Genomic DNA, 18741 nt, shown 5'->3' with positions numbered 1-18741 from the left:
TGGGATGAATATAGCGGTTATCGCCACTGTCCAATTACATGCAAATCTGCCCCGGCCTACTGGAATAAGAGCAGCCCACCCCCAGCTGCTAGGCCAAGCCTCCTTCCATGGCACGGCAAGCGAGTAGACGCTCATTGGCTAGCTGATGCTCGAGTCCATGGAACCAGTGAGCTAGGAGTCCTAGCTGCTGGCTGTTGAACAGCAGGTGCATCAAACATGGCACATTTTCATGTCAAATTATGAGATTCGAGGCATGAGCTTATGATTTCAAGAATGCCCCCAGTATTTTATAGATAACAAGAAGGCTACTAGATTTAAGAGAAGTTTATCCTTCAATTCTCCCAGTGATGACAGATTTTTGAGGACTTTCACCTGGAAGGTGGGCATTGGAATGATGATCTTTTTTCAGGCCATATAAGGTAACAACCAATGACCACTTTTCATCGGAAGTTCCGATCAAGTTTGAGCAGGATATTAGTTTACCTAAGTCCCTAGGAAGCACAGCTGCCAAAACGAATTTATGATTAAATTAAATAAGATCAGAAAGGCAATGCCATAGGCAATATGCTGTCTTGTATGGCACACCACACAGGTGTAAAATGAGCTGCTGTTAGACAGCTAGTGCGAATGTACAGGTGTTGTCTCTGGATTTAGATGTTAAAAATGTTGATCTTTGCCTCATTCTCTGGCATAGTGGCCAGAGCAGCTGACTCCGGAGAGCGGGGCTTATGGTTCGATCCTCGGCTGCAGATCAGCATCATGTGACTCTGGGCACTAGCTCACTTAATCTCCCAGATGGCCCCCAGCGCCTTGAAACCTTAAGGAGTGACATGTTCGTGCTTTACAAATATGGATTATTTTTATTATTATCACAGAAAAATTTGGTTAAACTTTGCGGTCAATAGTTGTTATGAAAAGATGGAATTAGCATTTCCATTTCAATTAAAAACTATTCAAAGTAACCAATGAACGGGGCTGAGTTCTTTAAATCTGTAAAGAAATATTTTGGAGTCTAGATTTTTTAGGCCGTGGTGGGCAAAGGCTGAATTCACCCAGTATAGTATTTCCATCGCATGTGACATCTGAAAATAAGAAGGCTTCCATACTGTGATTTCTGGTGCCATGCCAACTAGCATGACCCCCAATTCAACAACAATATATCCACTAACTAGTCGCTGTTCATCCTTAAAAAAGTACTCTCGCACCATACTTTTACACGCTGTCATTTTTCGAAAAGAGAAACAACTTCACCACAATGAAGCACGCTCTCACACATGGTAATTCGGATCAGCCTATATCCACGGATAAATGGCAGTAAATAACCTACTGAAGACATCCACCGAATGGCTCGGCCCCACCAGCATGAGGGTCTGTCTCTTATTAAACCATTTTCGGCCGAGAAATGCATGCAGCAGGGGAGTCTGGAGGTTGAGCATCTCCAAGGTCTTCGAGGTCAGAGTAGGTTCTGCAGAGCCCCATTCTGTCATCAAATTTCGGGGACATCCCCTTTCTTCATACATGACTCTTTCACCTTCTATGCCTGGACAGGTCTTGCAGGACACAGTTGGTTTCCTCCTTCAGGTGCAGCCGAGAGGGGGCAGAGCAGGAGTTACAATCTAAGTAGGTCAACATCATTGGGATCTCTATGATGACACATTGGGAGTCAGTGGGATCCTAGTTCCTAACATTGCAGAGAACTCATCCACCAATTAGCTCCTGTAATCCTGGATGACTTAATGCTCAGAGTAAGAAAGAAGACGCCTTCCCTTTCATCACATGTCAAGCATCTACCTTGCACAACTAGGCTATCTTATATAGTCTGCTCCTGTGAAAGCAGCTCTTGTGTACGGTTTTAAACTGAATAAGTCACAAGCCTGCCTGGATTGCAGTCTCTCGGATGCATTAATGCGGCCTACTGATCAACATTTGCAAGGGGACCGATATCTTTTCCCTACCAGCTTCTGATTGGGTGGAGAAAGACAGGCGTGTTATTATTATTAACTAGGGTCTTAGAAACAGATACTCCAGCTAGCCTGTCTGACATTACCCTATATTCTACAGGGCCACATTTGGTACATCACACAATCTACTGAGCACGACGCTAAGACCTAGAGTCAGGCAGAGTAGAATTAACGTAGGGAATTTAGCTCCACCTGTTTGAGGGGCTGGTGTCCTTTTACCTGATTTTCCTGGGTGCTGGAACACCTGACCCGGTTTCACCGGGTAGCAATTCTGCCCAGAAAAGATTGTGGCTTTGGTTGCAGCAGCAAAGCTTCTTTCGATGTTTTTTATTGCAGGGGGTGGGGGGGAGAGGGGGGGATACCATGATACCACAGAAAGAACTTGGCTTCCCTTTCCCTCCACTACTTCCTACACCCACGTCTCCCACCCTACAATGAGGCTGCAGCATACATGTATCACCAGCTCAGAACAGGCTGTAAATGTATGTATTATACCCTGTTGAATTGGGAATTTCATGTGGTTTTTCCCACCGGTAAATCTGGTCTGAAAGGCACTTTTCCATTCCATGGGGTTTAAATTGTAATTGCACAGTACTGGTGTGGTGTTTCTATGCAGTAATGTTATCTTCACGTGAGGATTTACCACCCCGCCAGCACCATGCAACTGATAACCACAGCCCCTAAGAGGCGATGCAGCTGGAATCCTTTAAATTCCTGAATTCATGGCCCCTTAAGGGTGGGTGGGAGGCTTCATGTCGTGTTCCACTGCTGGATCTCTTACTTTGCATATGCCAATAATAGTCCATCCTTTAAACCCCAACACTGTCATACAATACTAAACGTGCCCAAATCCATGTACACCTCATGGGAATGGTGAACTAGTGGCAACAGCCAAGATTCAAATTCGCCACCTCGAGATCCTACAATGAATGCCTCAGAAGATTATTCCAGGGAGGTCACAGCTTCACAGAGGGAGAATGCGGCTCCCGCCAATCGCAGTCACACAGGAACAAAAGTGTAAAGCAGCCCACCAGGCTCAATTGCAAACGGGTACACGTTTATTTGTGCTTTGTTGCCTAGAGATACAGTCAACCGAGAGCCTGTCCCATCTCTCTCCAGGAGCCTTGAGCACAGAGCCTGTCCAACCTCTCTCTCAGAGCTTTGAGCACAGAGCCTGTCCAACCTCTCTCTCAGAGCTTTGAGCACACAGCCTGTCCCACCTCTCTCTAGGAGTCTAGAGCACAGAGCCTGCCCCACCTCTCTCAAGGAGTCTTGAGCACAGAGCCTGTCCCACCTCTCTCCAGGAGCCTTGAGCACAGAGCCTGTCCAACCGCTCTCTGAGAGCTTTGAGCACAGAGCCTGTCCTACCTCTCTCCAGGAGCCTTGAGCACAGAGCCTGTCCCTTCTCTCTCTAGGAGCCATGAGCAAATAGCCTGTCCCACCTCTCTCTAGGAGTCTGGAGCACAGAGCCTGTCCCACCTCCCTCAAGGAGTCTTGAGCACAGAGCCTGTCCCACCTCTCACGGGGAGTCTAGAGCACAGAGCCTGTCCCACCTCTCTCAAGGAGTCTTGAGCACAGAGCCTGTCCAACCTCTCTCAAGAAGTCTAGAACACTGAGCCTGTCCCAGCTGTCTCAAGGAGTCTTGAGCAGAGAGCCTGTCCCATCTCTCTCAGAGCTTTGAGCACAGAGCCTGCCCCACCTCTCTCTAGGAGCCTTGAGCACAGAGCCTGCCCCATATCTCTCTGGGAGCCTTGAGCACAGAGCCTGTCCCTTCTCTCTCTAGGAGCCTTGAGCAAATAGCCTGTCCCACCTCTCTCTAGGAGCCTTGAGCACAGAGCCTGCCCCACCTCTCTCTGGGAGCCTTGAGCACAGAGCCTGCCCCATCTCTCTCTGGGAGCCTTGAGCACAGAGCCTGTCCCTTCTCTCTCTAGGAGCCTTGAGCACAGAGCCTGCCCCACCTCTCTCAAGGAGTCTTGAGCAGAGAGCCTGCCCCACCTCTCTCAAGGAGTCTTGAGCACAGAGCCTGTCCCACCTCTCTCCAGGAGCCTTGAGCACAGAGCCTGTCCAACCGCTCTCTGAGAGCTTTGAGCACAGAGCCTGTCCTACCTCTCTCCAGGAGCCTTGAGCACAGAGCCTGCCCCACCTCTCTCTAGGAGCCTTGAGCACAGAGCCTGCCCCATATCTCTCTGGGAGCCTTGAGCACAGAGCCTGTCCCTTCTCTCTCTAGGAGCCTTGAGCAAATAGCCTGTCCCACCTCTCTCTAGGAGTCTGGAGCACAGAGCCTGCCCCACCTCTCTCCAGGAGCCTTGAGCACAGAGCCTGTCCCACCTCTCTCAAGGAGTCTTGAGCACAGAGCCTGTCCAACCTCTATCTCAGAGCTTTGAGCACACAGCCTGTCCCACCTCTCTCTAGGAGTCTGGAGCAAATAGTCTGCCCGACCTCTCTCTCAGAACTTTGAGCATAGAGTGAGTCCCACCTCTCTCTAAGAGCCTTAAGCACAGGGCCTGTCCCATCTCTCTCTGGGAGCCTTGAGCACAGAGCCTGTCCCTTCTCTCTCCAGGAGCCTTGTGTGGAGAGCCTGTCCCACCTCTCTCTAGGAGTCTAGAGCACAGAGCCTGCCCCACCTCTCTCTAGGAGTCTGGAGCACAGAGCCTTTCCCACCTCTCTCAGGGAGTCTAGAGCACAGAGCCTGTCCCATCTATCTCTCAGAGCTTTGAGCACAGGGCCTGTCCCACCTCTCTCTAGGAGTCTAGAGCACAGAGCCTGCCCCACCTCTCTCTAGGAGTCTGGAACACAGAGCCTTTCCCACCTCTCTCCAGGAGCCTTGGTCACAGAGCCTGTCCCATCTATCTCTCAGAGCTTTGAGCACAGAGCCTGTCCCATCGCTCTCTAGGAGCCTTGAGCGCAGAGCCTGTCCCATCGCTCTCTAGGAGCCTTGAGCGCAGAGCCTGTCCCATCGCTCTCTAGGAGCCTTGAGCACAGAGCCTGCCCCACCTCTCTCTGGGAGCCTTGAGCACAGAGCCTGCCCCATCTCTCTCTGGGAGCCTTGAGCACAGAGCCTGTCCCTTCTCTCTCTAGGAGCCTTGAGCACAGAGCCTGCCCCATCTCTCTCTGGGAGCCTTGAGCACAGAGCCTGTCCCTTCTCTCTCTAGGAGCCTTGAGCAAACAGCCTGTCCCACCTCTCTCCAGGAGCCTTGAGTGGAGAGCCTGTCCCACCTCTCTCAAGGAGTCTTGAGCAGAGAGCCTGTCCCACCTCTATCTCAGAGCTTTGAGCACAGGGCCTGTCCCACCTCTCTCTAGGAGTCTAGAGCAAATAGTCTGCCCGACCTCTCTCTCAGAACTTTGAGCATAGAGTGAGTCCCATCGCTCTCTAAGAGCCTTAAGCACAGGGCCTGTCCCATCTCTCTCTGGGAGCCTTGAGCACAGAGCCTGTCCCTTCTCTCTCCAGGAGCCTTGAGTGGAGAGCCTGTGCCACCTCTCTCAAGGAGTCTTGAGCAGAGAGCCTGTCCCACCTCTATCTCAGAGCTTTGAGCACAGGGCCTGTCCCACCTCTCTCTAGGAGTCTAGAGCACAGAGCCTGCCCCACCTCTCTCCAGGAGCCTTGAGCACAGAGCCTGTCCCACCTCTCTCTAGGAGTCTAGAGCACAGAGCCTTTTCCACCTCTCTCAGGGAGTCTAGAGCACAGAGTCTGTCCCATTTATCTCTCAGAGCTTTGAGCACAGAGCCTGTCCCGCCTCTCTCTCGGCGTTTTGAGCATAGAGCGAGTACCACCTCTCTCTCCCGGTCTGTTTCTTCACCCACCATCAAAAGGAAAGCCATTACAGTTTCATTACCAGCAGCATTATGCACTGCAGACAGCAAAAGGTACACAACACATAGGCACACAAAAACACATTTCAAAAGGAAACAGCAACAAACAGCCTGGTGGAAGCCAACAGGGACAAAGCACTACTCACCGCATAATTAAGAGCAAGGGCCCCCCACACTTTTATTACAGTCAAAGGGAAACCAGCCTTCAGTAAATGTTATTCCCCTAAGCCTTTGAATGCACTTTAGGTGCGATGCACAGGTGTGTGGTGTGTTATAAAGTAAAGGTGGTTCATGGTACACAGGGAGGAGTTACAAATGCTGTCTAAGTGTTGGTTGTCCCCAGACAATGGTACTTCGTATACAGCCTCGGAATAATGAAAGACTAACATGGGGAAGGGATTTCACATGTACAGCTTGCGTGTTGCATGCATGTAGATTTCAGCAGCCTGCATGATGACCCCCAGTGTGACTCAGCTTGCTCTGGATAATTGTGGGCGACCTGCAGGTCAGGGGTTAGCAAGTGCAGAAGGCTAGTCAACTCTTGTGGCTGTAGGCCTGATCAATGTTGGCCACTGACGCAGAATCAGTTTTGGGATTCAGCTCTAGTGTGGGGTGGGGCGGGGCGTCACCTGCATGAATTATGCATCACGCGCGTGGATGGCGGTACCCCACATAGAAAGTTAGGCATGATTAAAGTTATGGCATGCCAATAGAGGCATTGGGCACAGCTTGACGAAACGTAAGACCCGACTACGTAACACAGAGCGTGATTTTTGTGAGATTGTATGTTGCAGCCTAAAAACAACACCGTTGATCCGCACAGACTGTAAATGCGCTAAGCATGGTGGCACTACCTGGGTCTTTCAGTGTACTTGTGTGGGATCAAAGGTTTGGTAGGAAATCACCCATTTGCTTCTCAACCTATGTACCATGAAGGATTTGAGGCCCGGGCATGCACTGTTTTAGAGATAAGAAGGTAAACCCTACTAAATGTCAGCAGAATCGGTGGCCACCAGCGGAGTGGGGACTGGAAGGAGGCTACAGATGCATTGTGGCTGCATCAGATCCCATTTCATTCACAGAGAAAAGGGGTCACCCATCAATACAGCATGACTTCCGGCATTCCGAATGGCCCTGAAGGCCTGGCTGTTCGAATAAGTCTCCGGGACCTGCACGCGCCTGGATACCCTATCGGGTGATTAGCCGCACTTCATAAATCCTGATTGACTGATTACACCATGAGCCAAACATCTAGTCGCGGACGTCGTCTCGCATCTACCTGACTCCGGAGGCCCAGACTTGACCATCTACCCTTCTGCTGAGGGAAGGGAACCTGGCCAAGGAAGCCCCTGAGGTGGTGGTAGACTCTCAGGTAAGAACCCATGAATTACCTTATAATGCGAGTTATGGCGATTGGCGAAGTAAACCTGTTCAATCAGCGACTGAGAACGGTTTGTTTCGACTATATCTACTGGAAACAAAACCAATTATTCGAGTAAAAGATTTCCAGTGCAAAAACACAGTCCTCCTGTGTAGAGCGCATTGCCGCGAGGCTTCCTTGAGCAGCCGCGTGTCCCTCTTGGGGTATTCGCATGCGTCTACCTGGCTGTGGCTCTGAGCCTCTAAACTGCTCCACCAGTCCTTCGTGCGCCAGATTCCCTCCTGGCCTATTTTAGAAATTGCCTTTAGGATTACATGCCCGGTACTTCTTAACTAGGCCCATCATAAGGGATTCTTTTGTGTATGACCTGGGCTCCGAAAGAATTAAGTTACTGAGGTGGTTCCTCCAGGGAAATCTACTTCTATTTCTGTTTTCGTAAAGAGCCAAAGGCTACATCGCACAATCAGGCTTCTTCAAGCTGCAGTCCAACTGTGAGGTGCGAAATCCCCCAGAGGGTTCCAGATGTACAGTTCCTTCTTGGCTTTTCTAAGAAGTGCTGTAATTGCTGTCTGCTCTCACTGCATGTATCTATCTTGCACTTTGTTATAGGGCCACCCTATGTAGATAGTGTACACTTTTTGACTTTTTTTTCCATGATTGAAATAGCAATTACACATTTGCAATAGTTTCTTTTAGATCCAGTTGCAGCATGTGGTTTTTGTATATATAGGGGTATGCGGCAAGTAAAACAAAAAGTTCTACAGGTTAAAAATAAATAAATACAGACAATTAAAGATGCCATGAACCAGTCCCAGCATGCTGCTGGAGTAGTCTTCACTGGAGTCTTTTAGATGTCCACTGCCCCATGTACTATCTACTGGATCCAAAACAAACCATTTGCAACTGGTCAACTGACAATTCCACCCGGGAGGTTGTATGTTGCTCTGTTCACCTCTAGGGGTAATCTACTACAAATTAAGTAAAACAAAAAAAAAATACTGAATGCATTCAGAACTACTCCCTAGGGCTATCAAAAGCGCGATGAGCTGCTTTAAATGCAGTGGTGTGCTCTACAAATATCGGCAACATATCACATGCAGGAATGCACACTCAGCAATGACAGGCAAGCTTCCCTGGCCTGTGGTGAAGGCAAACTTGCAAACAATGCTGAGAGAGTGCTAAAATGATAGATAGAAGCGAATGCTACAATGATAGGTAAGCAATACAAATGGCCTGAAATTACTACTAATTGCTAGGCTGCCATAAAACTGCTGATGCAACCTGTGTAGAGGGTGAGGTATGCAATAACAGAGGAGAAGCTTTCAACGCTTAAGATTCATGGACGCTATACATACACGATGCAGCTATGCGATTATTTACTCTGCGTCGTCAGGAGGAGGCATTGTGTTTTTCTCTCTCTCTCTCTCTCTCTCTCTCTCTCTCTCTCTCTCTCTCTCTCTCTCTCTCTCTCTCTCTCTCTCTCTCTCTCTCTCTCTCTCTCTCTCTCTCTCTCTCTCTCTCTCTCTCTCTCTCTCTCTCTCTCTCTCTCTCTCTCTCTCTCTCTCTCTCTCTCTCTCTCTCTCTCTCTCTCTCTCTCTCTCTCTCTCTCTCTCTCTCTCTCTCTCTCTCTCTCTCTCTCTCTCTCTCTCTCTCTCTCTTCTCTCTCTCTCTCTCTCTCTCTCTCTCTCTCTCTCTCTCCTCCCCCCTCCCCCCCTCCCTCCCTCCCTCCCTCCCTCCCTCCCTCCCTCCCTCCTCCCTCCCTCCCTACCTACCTACCTACCTACCTACCTACCTACCTACCTACCTACCTACCTACCTACCTACCTACCTACCATGGTCCAAATAGAGACCCTTGCTTCTAGTCAAGGAAAGGAGGGACACTTCTTAGATAACCCCTGCTCACCCCCCGGTAGCTTGGCACAAGCAGCAAGGCTCCAAGACAATGTGTAAAGTATTTGCAACCACACTCCCAGTAACACAAAGACAACACCACAAATGGACACCACACTGATTTAGGAAAATAGTGGTATCTTTATCAAGAAGAAATAAGATGAGACCAAATGATAAAAATATCCAGCATATGTGTATTCGTAATATTTCACTGGGCCAGTTATTAGGCCAAAAATCACTTGTAGGTTCTTGCGGTATTAATGAGCAGTTCACGATGATCTAATGCAGTCCTGATGCAATGCTATGCAGTTTGTAATGCAGTACGTACTGTATAAATAAGCCAGTCCATAATGCAAGTACTAATGCGGATCGTCCAACAAGTAATAATGCAGTCCGTAATGCAAGTACGAATATGGATCGTAAAAGCAAGTAATAATGCAGTTCGTAGTGCACGTACTAATGCGGATCATAAAAACAATTAATGAGGCAGCTCGTAGTGCAAGTACTTATGCGGATAGTAAAAGCAAGTAATAAAGCAGTTTGTAGTGCAAATGCTAATGCGGATCGTAAAAACAATTCGGCACCGATCGCGGTGCTTGTGAAGGTCTCTATGCCACTCCTGGCTGACTCGCGGTCAGCGATTTCCAAAATATGCCCCCAATCTTGTTACGAAGGAAACAAAGTGCACCTCCCTAATCCAATTCCAGTACTGCCACTCCCCTGCGAGTATGGGCCACGATACGGACTTCAGCAGAGGCTTGCTCTGCAAAGATGGGAAAGGCCGAGAGCGGTCTTTCGTAGCACGCACTCCGCCCCAGGCGGCAACACACTCACTGAGCGTTACCTGGGGGGGTGCAGTCTCTCTCTCCTCGCCTCGCGGCTTGGGCGTCACGCTGTGCGGCTTCAGGTTGGCGGCGGCTGCTCCTCGCAGTGAGAGTCGGGCTACCAGGCGACGGCCTCGCAGCTGATCGGCTCCCGGCGTGACTCCGTTGATCTTGGGCAACGGACCTCGGACCCACGATGGTGAAGGTTCACAGGTTTCTCCTTGGCAAAGGCAGGCTCGGGCCGGCGGTGGTGATTTCTCACGCCGCCCCCTTGGAACGACGGTCCGGGCCGATGGCGATAATGATCACAGCACTTCTGGTCACGCTGTCGATCGAAGAAGAGCGCAAGACTGCTCCGGGGCACAAGGTCACGGGGCAATTCTCACGACGGTCTCAGGATGCAAAAAGCACATGCACACAGCATTGCTGACACACACTAGGAAACTTTTATGTTCCTGAGTATCCACAGCAGGGAGCCAGCTCCTCTCGGCCCTTGGAGACAAGTTACTTCAGGACACAGCAAAGTCCCTTGTCGTCTCCTTAGTCAAATCAGCAAACTGCAGGCCAGCCCCAGAACACACAGCAAGGGCAGTCTGTCTCTTCAGTCTCTTCAGCTGGTCTTCCTTGGCAGAGGTTCCTCTTGATCATGAAGTAGTTTCAATCTTCTTCAGGCTTGAGTTCAGTCTTCTGTTCAGGGGTTTCAGCTCTCACATTTATACCCCTAAATGCCTTTGAAGTCTTTGTGTTCAGGGGGCTCTGAGCCAGGTCCAAACCAAACCTGGGTGTCTTCCTGCCAGTGCACACCTTCTTTCTTTGATAGTCAGGGTCTGGGCTTCAGACACTCCACAGGAGGTGGAGCCATTCTTTTGTGGCAGCAGCACAGCCCTCTTCGCATCAAAGGGGCTACTCCTCCCATCACACCAAATGCAGGCCAGCCTGTTGCTGTCTCACCTACTCCTCCCTGAGGTCAGGACACTTCCCAGACCCTGTCACATCCAAACCCAGACAGTCAATACACAACCAAGCAGAGGTACACAGGATGGTTTAAGACAAGAAACCAGCCACTTCTAAAAGCGTGGTTTCTAAACACACAATTTAAAAACCATCTTCACAAAAAGATGTGGTATTAAATTCTGAGTTCAGGCACACTAAACTCCATCCCTCCATCGTATGCCTATGGGAAGATATGCTGGAAACATGGGACACAGCATTTCCCATTCTGACCTATGGGCAAGATGGCCTTACAACAATGAACAACGAATTTGGCAGTATTTCACGGTCAGGACATGGTACACACTTCAGTACATGTCCCACCTTCAATATACACTGCACCCTGCCCAGGGCGGTTCCTTGGGCATACTATAAGGGTGTCTGATGTGCATAAAGAGGGTAGGGTAAGGATTGATGCACTTGTCAGAACAACAAGGCAGTTAAACTGCATGCAGGCACTGCAGTGGCAGGCCTGAGATCTCTTTTTAGGGCTACTTGTGTTTGTGGCACAATTAGTGCTGCAGGCCCACTAGTAGCATTTGCATTACCAGCCCTGGCACACATAGTGCACTTTACTAGGGATTTTACTAGTAAGACAAACATACCAAGTATGGGCAACTAATTACCATAACACTTTATACAGGGAGCACTTGGACGTTGACACTGATCAGCAGTGGCAAAGTGCCCAAAGCATCTAAGTCGGCAACATCATGTCAAAAAAAGGTCTAGGAGGAAGGCAAAAGGTTTAAGGAACTTTACCCAAAAAGGGTCAAGTCCAATATATATATATATATATATATATATATATATATATATATATATATATATATATATACATACTTGAAGATGAAGGATCACAAGAAAACAACAGCCAGCCAGGGCAAAAATCTGGATCCCAAAGGATACAATGAGTCACAAAGAAATAAAATATCCAAGAAAGAAGTGACTCAAACAGATAGATTCACCAAAGAACAAAAATATATTTCCACTACAACGTTTCAGCTTCCGCCTTCCTCAGGTAGTACAAGATGGTTTGCTCTGTGGCTGCACAGATGACAGCTGAATTTTCAAAAAGCATCATGAGTGAAGATTCCATTTGGAATGTGGAATCAATGCAGTCCAGAGAGCTCTTGAGATGTGCAGTAATCAGGTTGTGTTGTCAGTAATGTTCAGTCCATCTGGATGCAATGATTTTAAACGGTACATCCAGAAGTTTTCCCTGGAGTCCAGTAGTTCTTCCTTTGAAACATGTTCCACGGGGAAAATCTTCAAATCTGATAGTGAATGATCCACAAGGTTAAAATGATTGGCTACAGGCTGGTCAATTTTCTTATTAATTATTGCAGATTTGTGGTTCCTGAATTGTGTATGGAGGTCATTCACTGTTTGGCCTACATATTGTTTTTTAGAGCTTTGCCGTTGGCACTGAATCACATAAATAATGCATGTTGAGCGACATGTAAGATGCTGCCTTATTGCATAGGTCCTTCTCGTAACAGAACTAGTTACAGATGATGTTTGTAAAAGATATTCACACGTGATGCACCTTTTAGAGTCACAGCAATGAACCCCTGCATTTGTTACAGCTTGCTTGAGTTCAGCTCTCACAATAAGAGATCGTAAATTTGGAGCTCTGCGGTAAGCAATGACTGGTGGTTTTGGAAAAACCTTTTGCAATTTTTCACAAGTGGACAGTAAGGGAAATGTTTTTTGCATTATATTTCTGTAGTTAGGAGCTGATGGATGATATCAACACCTAAAAGGATTTTTGATAACATCACCCGAGAAGAAAGAAAAGCTCTCCACCTCCTTCAACAGAGAATGGATGTCATTATAAAACCGGCAGACAAAGGTGGTGCAGTGGTTGCCATGAAAGTAAGTGATTATATTGAGGAGGGAATGAGACAACTAATGGATACCAACACTTACAAACCTTTAGAAACTGATCCCACAGAAGACTTGAACAAAGAAATTAAGAACATGGTTGTAAGATACAGGAGCTTAAACCTCATTGATGAAACAACAGCAGATATACTTGTTCATCCCAAACCAAGACCTGGGAGATTTTATATGCTTCCTAAAATTCACAAAATGAACAATCCTGGCCGTCCCATCATCTCTGGCAATGACACAGCCACTGAGAGACTATCTTTATTTGTCGACCTGCACCTCCAGCCCATTGTACAGGAACTTCCATCATTTGTTAAAGATACCAGTCACTTCCTTCAGATTATTGAAAAATTCAACCAAACCTACACATTTGATGATGATACTCTTCTGGCTACATTTGATGTTACATCATTATACACCAATATACCACATGAGGATGGGCTTATGGCATTATCTGAAGCTCTTAATAAAAGCCATCAACAAATGTGCTTACCAACTTTGCAAGAGTTATCCTTAAATCCAACAATTTTACATTCAATGGTAAACACTATCTGCAGATACAAGGGACTTCCATGGGTACTCGGATGGCTCCATCCTATGCAAATATCTTCATGGGCAAACTAGAGAACTGTATACTTGCTACTTCTAGCATCAAACCACTGGTATGGCTACGATACATTGATGACATATTTATAATATGGAATTCAGGAAGTAGAACATTGGAACAATTTACAGTTTATATCAACAATATCCATCCTACCATCAAATTTACCAGCAGCAATACTAAACAGAATCCTCATCTCCCTTTTCTGGATGTGCTACTCACCATTCATGAACACAAAATTACAACGGATCTGTACCACAAGCCTACAGATGCTCATTTGTATCTAAACTGGACTTCATGTCACCCACACCACACTAAACTGAGCATCATCTACAGCCAAGCACTCAGAATGAGACGCATCTGCAGCAATGAGGAAACCTGTAAAGACCATCTACAGGAGCTTGATACATTATTTAAAAGGCGAGGCTATCCTCTGCTGACAAGTCTTTGCAGATACCCAGAGAAGCACTTATTTGGAATACCAATGGCAGAAACAAAAGTGACAGAACTCCATTTGTAGTTGACTATCATCCATCAGCTCCTAACTACAGAAATATAATGCAAAAAACATTTCCCTTACTGTCCACTTGTGACAAATTGCAAAAGGTTTTTCCAAAACCACCAGTGATTGTTTACCGCAGAGCTCCAAATTTACGATCTCTTATTGTGAGAGCTGAACTCGAGCAAGCTGTAACAAATGCAGGGGTTCATTGCTGTGACTCTAAAAGGTGCATCACGTGTGAATATCTTTTACAAACATCATCTGCAACTAGTTCCGTTACGAGAAGGACCTATGCAATAAGGCAGCATCTTACATGTCGCTCAACATGCATTATTTATGTGATTCAGTGCCAACGGCAAAGCTGTAAAAAGCAATATGTAGGCCAAACAGTGAATGACCTCCGTACACGATTCAGGAACCACAAATCTGCAATAATTAATAAGAAAATTGACCAGCCTGTAGCCAATCATTTTAACCTTGTGGATCATTCACTATCAGATTTGAAGATTTTCCCCGTGGAACATGTTTCAAAGGAAGAACTACTGGACTCCAGGGAAAACTTCTGGATGTACCGTTTAAAATCACTGCATCCAGATGGACTGAACATTACTGACAACACAACCTGATTACTGCACATCTCAAGAGCTCTCTGGACTGCATTGATTCCACATTCCAAATGGAATCTTCACTCATGATGCTTTTTGAAAATTCAGCTGTCATCTGTGCAGCCACAGAGCAAACCATTTTGTACTACCTGAGGAAGGCGGAAGCTGAAACTTTGTAGTGGAAATATATTTTTGTTCTTTGGTGAATCTATCTGTTTGAGTCACTTCTTTCTTGGATATAAATATATAGAGAGATATATATATATATATATATATATATATACACACAATCAAATATTAGGTGCTGTACCACGCTCCCAATAATCCGCAAGCCTCCTCTGATTGATAAACGGTTTATTTAGAGTATATAAACACGAAAAATACCCTGGGGTGTTTTTCGTCTTTATATACTCTAAATAAACCGTTACTATAAACAGCTACTGGTGGGAATCAAAAGCAGTAGGTGTAGCTGTGAAGATGTAGTATTCTATATTGTATTGTAGTTGCAGCTATATTACTTCATGTACTCCCTGATCGTTCGCCCAAGCGTACTATGGGTAGTGTTTTATTGTTATGAAAGATGGCTGGACAGGTGCTCTCAGGTTAACACTGTTTGCTACGCTTAGGTGTGTCAGGGTTTGAGAAGCGAGGGACAGAACTTTTTAGCTTTATGTTATTTTCCTGTTTGGTTCAGAGAGTATGAGTTATGAGTGTGGCCTACGTGGGAAGTGTTTTGGCATCGTCCGTGATGAGCAGCGGACTGCACTTCTTGCTGGGATTGTGTAGCTGGGCATATGCCATGGATGAATGGAAGAAGAGGGTGAGATAGCTGAGAACGTGCTCATGCCCACCATTCTTCTGAAATCTACTTTCAGGTCTTTTGAGTGGGTGAGGTCATGAGTCACAAACACAGGTGAACAAAGAAGAGGTACAACTGTTCGAAAAAAACACAACAGACTGCTAACACAGAGCAAAAGCCAACCTGGGAATGTATAGGACCATTTACAAATTCTTTCTAATGGATCTGGATGGTGGCAAGTGGGTTTTTCGACACAAGCGACACATGGCCTGATACACAAAACGTTTTGTAGATTTAAATTACATTCGCAAAAGTTGGATTTGCTTTGGAATTTCCAAATCCTGACTGCAACGATTAAAGGCTATTACTATCATGAATCCCATGTGCACCAGCAGAAAATCTCTGGGTCTGCAGAAATGTAAATTTCCATCATACTTATTCTTGCAGATTGACCGCACTGAGGCACTTCTGCAAATCCATGATTTGCACAAAGATCTGAGCTGCAGGTCTAGGCGAATCACAAAAATGCTGAAATCTACTTAAATTGCATTTAGGGTGACAGCGGATGTATCCCGCTTGCTAGGTGTCTGTCCCGTGTCTCACACCCATCTAGCGTCGGACACCGAGTGTCCCACTTTTTATGAATGAAGGCAAGAGGTCAAGCTTATGAAGCTCACAAATTGACTAATCTACTGAGAAATTCCTCCCTCAGTGATCATGAGATGGTCGAGCAGCCTGACAAGGTACCCCGCTCAGGCCCTGCGTCCTGAGGACGTGAGCTTTGCAGAGGTGCCTGTACGGGGGCAGTGTAGGGCACAAGTCCTAAAAAATGAAGTGGGGGGACTAACCTAGTTAGGCAGTATGCAAGTGACATCACGGCACATGATATCACGGCGCACAACATCACACATGGCATCACAGGAATTGACATCTTAGAAAGTGGCATCACAAGCCACGACTTTACAGGAAGTGGCATCACAAGAAGTGACATCAGATCCAAAGCCCTCACATATGTTTAGCATGTCTATCATGTGTACGTTTGAGCGCACTGCGAGGATAATAGCACAGTGAGCTATGGAAGATGGTATGCGACTTCTACACCTTGTAAACCCCCAGTTTTATGTAACACATTTTGTACATTCATTTACAAACTTATATAATGTATTGTACATGTAATATGCTCATGTGGATGTAAAGCGCGCCGACACCCTGCATTGGGATGAGTAGGGCTATACAAGAAAACGTTCAGGCGCTGCTTAAAGTGTCCCGGTGTTTGGAAATTACACCGGGGCGAGTTCGGCGTCCACCCTGTGAAAGGAGGCGTCCGCCCTGTGAAAGGAGCGGGTGGACGCCGTCCACCCGCGTGTACCCCCGACTCGTACCCTGGGGCAGTGTTACTTGGTAAACGCAGAGAGGAGTTGCAGCACTTAAGGGGTCCTGCAGAATACTGCATTACGTGCCTGCTTTAACCTTGACACTTACGTGTTCAATACAAGACGGACAACTAACCCGGAAGTACAGAAGCATTCGCTCTGGTCATGCGTGTGCGTGGTTCGGCATAAATCAAGCTTTAGTCACAGATGCGACTTAAGGCAAGGTTTTTAACACGAGTGTACGCCAAGGAAATTACAGTGAAAATTGAAAAGCGTTGTGGCTTCATGAGAATAAAGGGTGGATTTCAGGCACATGTGAGTAATACACCTAAAGCGCAACTGAAGGAAAATGACTTTTAGAAACGCAGCTAATTAGGACGATGACAAAATAATTGACAGGAGGGAATGAGGGCAGCTTATTTTGATGAGAAGTAAGTTGCAGCTGATACCCAGGTACACAACAGCACCTGTGAATGGCACATTGAGTTTCTAATGAAACAACGCATTTCTAATTAAACCAAGAATGTCCAATTAAACAGAGTTCAATCCGTGATCGAGTATAAGACTCCTTATTACTATGTTGTCCTTCTTCCCCAGTCACAGTGGTTACATGAGGATGCACTGTCATCCTGGAGATAGGCAAGACTTTGCCCTTTTTCACATAAACTTTTCTTCCACTTCTTATTTTAAAATTGGCATTCATACAATGAAGCTCCTCCCCTATTGTCATGCACAAAAAAGCATAAGCCAATCATATCAGAAGACGTTTGGGATGCCCTTATGTAGGTACGAATTAATTTTAAAAGTAATATTCACCTGACAAGGCTCTTCAACATGGTAGCCCAGACACTGTCAGGTTTGAGGCCAATCGAGGTTCTGCTGGCACAGTTCTGCTCCACCGCTTCATGCTAGGCCTTCTTCGGTTTCCTTTCTGGCCACCATGTGTTTTGTGGGACGCACACCTGCTTGCCTGCCCTCAAAATGGCAGAAACTCGTGAGATCCGACAAGACTGTCAGTTACTAGGGAACTGTGCCTTTTCATCGAAAGAGAGCAAAGGTGTACATGGCTTTGACTGAAGTTATGGATACAAGTAAGGCAGTGCAACGCACTTTTCCAGTGCTCCGCCATTTTGGCCTCCACATCTAATATTCTGGGAGCTATAAACCACGAATAGGATCTCAGAGAAACAACCAATGGAAACCTGGCCTGAAAGTGTCACTGAAAGACCAGTGCTATGGAAAGACTGATGTGTAAACAAGGACAAAGATTCAAGTAGCCAGAAACGACTTCATTATATGTAACCGATGTGCAACTACTAACAGTGCAATACAATTCCCACAAGGCTTCAGAAATCTTGCCACTTTTCTTTTGAGGCATTGTGGAACTTTTTGGACAGCTATATTGAACCTAGTGACTTGGAGACCCTCTATCTTACTCACTACCCAAAAATTAGGTATCCTGGACTGATCGTGAGGTTGGGGAGGAGCATCACCATATGCATGCACTGAAACCAGATCGATCTGTGCGCATCGAATGAACACATCCGCAGACCACAGATGGCAAGGCTAGTAGCGCCACGAGCCCCCAAATATGGGTCTGTTGGTTTATCTTACGCCCCTGAGTTTCGAAGAGCGAGAAATCCATATATCATGCTTACCAAATCCTTTAACACCCAGCAGCAATTGATTAATGTTTATCTGGAATTGGGTACCACATCCTGATGGAGGTTATTCTGTTTGTGATGGAGCAGCTGGCGATTGGCGCACGGATTGCAACCAGAGGGAGTTCACAGTAGTTCTACTGAACTTGAGGTGAAGGACTGAGAAAATGCCCCAATTCTTAAATTCTGCTTAGCAAACCAGCACTCTTTAGTGGAGCGTTATCCATGAGGAATCAATTATTCTACATAAAAAGTCTAAGAAGACCACACTAGGAAATAACTATTCAATAACAAGAAGAAACTGCCACTTTACGGAGACTTTCCTTTGGGAACACACTCAACCCATCACTATTGCATCCATGGCCACTTAAAAACTCGGTCACTTAAAAAAGAAAAATTCTAATAGCACCGGCTCTTGCATAGCTGAAAAGCTCCGTGGAGTGAGGCCCTT

The 18741-nt window shown here is 46.6% G+C and overlaps 1 protein-coding gene across 6 annotated transcripts in view; it reads right to left on the bottom strand.

The window, feature by feature from the left end:
• ELMO1 (engulfment and cell motility 1) overlaps window positions 1-18741 on the bottom strand; it is a 1282006-nt gene that overhangs the window by 128974 nt on the left and 1134291 nt on the right. The window lies entirely within an intron of this gene.

This window comes from Triturus cristatus, chromosome 5_2 (assembly GCF_964204655.1).
Source record: "Triturus cristatus chromosome 5_2, aTriCri1.1, whole genome shotgun sequence".
Lineage (NCBI taxonomy): Eukaryota > Metazoa > Chordata > Amphibia > Caudata > Salamandridae > Triturus > Triturus cristatus.
This window is presented reverse-complemented; position numbering and strand designations above follow the sequence as displayed.